General features: G+C 52.9%; 1 long non-coding RNA gene across 1 annotated transcript; it reads left to right on the top strand.

Annotated features, from left to right (window-relative positions):
- The first annotated feature begins 221 nt into the window (after positions 1-221).
- LOC131501711 (uncharacterized) lies at positions 222-2,936 on the top strand. The gene is made up of 2 exons (XR_009256861.1): positions 222-360; positions 2,224-2,936. It is a non-coding gene; the product is annotated as an uncharacterized LOC131501711 (long non-coding RNA).
- Positions 2,937-3,183: the final 247 nt, after the last annotated feature.

The raw sequence follows: 3,183 nt of genomic DNA, 5'->3' as shown, positions 1-3,183 counted from the left end.
AACCAGCAGAGAGGAAAGGAAGTTCGGGCTGGCAGCGCCATCACGCCTCCGAATCCGGGCTGTCTGGGTTGGTGGATAAGGCTAAACCTCCTGTGAAACATTCCCAGTTGCCATCCACCCACCTCTCCCGATCTGGATCCCTGAGAGCCTGTCAAAGCCGCAGGTTCCCAGGCCCCGCCCCTGGAGGGACGGACTCCAACAGTCTAGGGCGTGGCCACGAATCGGCAGGTCCGCCTGCTCCCCAGGGGACCCCAAGGCCGTGGGTCTGTGGACGCTTCACGAAACCCTTTTCTCCCGCCCGCAGCTATGCAGACCTTTCCACGTACAATGAGAGAGAAAATCGGCCAACCTCGAAACCAGGTGAGCCTCTGGCACCAACTGGCCATTGTTTTTGCCACGTTTTGCCCCGTCTTGCCCACGGGGCCTCTCTGCCTCTGTTGCCAGAAAACAAGCCGAGCAAGACGGAGGCTGAGAGGGAAGGCTGAGTCATCACCCTTTCACAGGTAGTCTGGTTACTGTGTCAACTCACCGGGGGGGTGGGGAGGCAGGAGCCGGCAGGCCACACCTTGCTCCCAGCAGGCAACTCCGAGGTCTGCGGTTCACGCTGAAGGCTCCAGATCCCTGCTTGGAAGTCCCAGCAGCCTGCTGCTCCCATTAACCCCCTTAAAAGGCCTCCCGCCACCTGCCGCTCCACAGGCTGGCTCCAAGCTTTCCTGCTCTCCCTGGCACCTCTCCTCCCAGAAGGTCCCTCAGCCACCACCTCCTCCGGGAAGCCCCTCCTGATTCAGTCCTGCTGTTTCTGGGCTCTGCTCACTCTGGAGCCTTCTGTACTTCCTCGAACAGCCCATCGCCTACCACTGTTTTTTTTTTTTTTTTTTTAATTGTAAACATAAGACACATAACAGGAGATCTACCTTCTTAAAGTTTTGAGGGTATGCCATCATTTGCCACAAGCACTATGGCGTACAGGAGATCTCTAGAACTTTTGCAAGCTGCACGGCCAAACCTCCGTACCCACTGAACCCCAGCCCCCCATCCCCCTTCCCCCAGCCACTGGCAGCCATCATTGTACTTTCTGTTCCTATGAGTTTGACTACTTGAGGCACCTCAAGGGATATCATCAGGTGGTAACAAACTAGATGCCCATCGGCAAGTGAATGGATAGGGACAACATGCTATCTACATACCAGGGAATATTATTCAGGCATAAAGAAGAAGGAAATCCGGTCACATGCTACATCATGGATGAACCTGGAGGACGGTATGCTAAGTGAAATAAGCCAGTCACAGAAGGTCAAATACTGCACGGGCCTGACTGTTACTTGATTGCACCTGACTTATGACGCAGACCAGAGACAGGTTCTCAGCCCCGGGCTACATGTTAGAATCACCTGGAGAATTTTAACAACTTCCACACCCGGGCTGCTCCCCGGGCCAATAAATGACCGCCTCTGCGGGATCCGGGCTTCAGAAGCTTCCCAAGTCGTTCCGGCATGTGCCAAGAACCCAGGCTTTGGAGTAGGAAAATCTAATTTCTAGCCTGGGATCTACCACTTTACTTGACGGGTGGCCTTGGCCCAGTGACTCGACAATAATAATTAGAGATTAATAGCCCTCTCTGAGCACTGTCTGTATGCCTCCTGCACTTGCTGCAACAGCCAGTTTCGTTTTACAGGAAGCAGAGGCCCAGAGAAATCAAGCAGTTTGCCACGGGTCATCCAGCAAGGAGAATGCTGGGACCAGAGGCTCGGCAGGGTCATTAGCCCCCATGAGGCATGTCTCGTTGGTCCCAGTGAGATATTTCGTTGTGATCCAGGAATCACAGCTTATTCTGAAAAGGTCTGGGCTGGGGGTCTTTCGGGATCCTTTTTTTCTGGACCAAAGTCCACCCATCCCAGGCTGCCATAGGATGACAGAGGATGACAAACAGGAAAAGCGGGCTTCCGGAAAAAGCAAACCTAAGCTTAGCTAAGAGGATCGAAGCATGGTGGGCCGCCTGTTAACCCTCCTCTCCCCTTCCCTCCCGGATGAGGCAGCAGCATGTCTAACTTCTTCTGGCCCCCCCAAAATCTGTTATTTAAGGTAAACCTGTGCCAAGGTCGAGCCACACACACCTCTCCTTCCTCGCATGCATGCGAGGCCCCAGGGAAACTGCACCGTCGCCCTTCCACAGACACAAAGAAGCAGTCGCTTCCCGGCTTCTCCTGTCTCTGTTTATTCCAGCTGATGACAAATATTGAGCAAACGTACGGCTTAAACTCTGGGACCGGGAACGTCCTGTGCTGTTCTCCCGTGTGTTCCGACACGTGCCAAGGGCCACAGCCGGGTCCTCTGTCGTCGGCTCTGCCCTGTTCTCTTGCAGTGATGCGAGCTGCGTGGGGCCCAGCCACCCTCACGGCAAATTTCCAGCAGTGCCCTTGCAGCCTTCCGGGGTCACCAGTCACCGTATTTCCCGGTGTATGAAACTCTTTGGCGGTGGTTCCCAACTGAGGGCAATTTTGGCAACGTCTGAAGACCTTTTACCTTGACGCAATTTGGTGTGTATGGAGGGGGCAGGGGGGAGTGTCTCCTGGCATCAGATGGATGGATTAGACAGGGATGCTGTTACATACCTGACACACAGAGGACAGCCCCCACGACAGAGAATTATCTGGTCCCAAATGTCCATCGCGCCAACGCTGAGCAACTTTGGTCTATACCACGGAGCTCTTGCGAGGACAAATTTTGAAAGAAAACATTTGCAAGGACTTCTCATGATAGAATTATTTAAAATGACTTCGAAGGGGGCTGGCACTGAAAATATACTCTTTTCTCACGTGAGAAGAGTCATTCTATAGTGACACCCGGTTGTAACCTGCAGATCTGTGTCCGTGGGGCAATATTCTAAATACCAGCATCACGTGGCTAAAAAGGAATAAATGGAGCTAATGAAAAGAGGACCATAGCAATGTTCTGGCGGTATAGATTTCACTGTAGAGTAATGAGGAACAACTCACATTAGCCCTGATCAGCTGTGCTGGATTTGGCTAAAGTGGATATGAAAGAACCTATCTGCTAAGGGTGCTTTATTGCTATGTTGTATTGCCACACGCCGCCACTAGGGGGTGGTAGTATCACCAGCTCTTTCACTTTCCGGCCGCTTGGCCTGCCCAAGTCCATAAAACAAATACATTGGAAGCAGGA

The sequence above is a fragment of the Neofelis nebulosa genome, chromosome 18, assembly GCF_028018385.1.
Source record: "Neofelis nebulosa isolate mNeoNeb1 chromosome 18, mNeoNeb1.pri, whole genome shotgun sequence".
Classification (NCBI taxonomy): Eukaryota; Metazoa; Chordata; class Mammalia; order Carnivora; family Felidae; genus Neofelis; species Neofelis nebulosa.
This window is presented reverse-complemented; position numbering and strand designations above follow the sequence as displayed.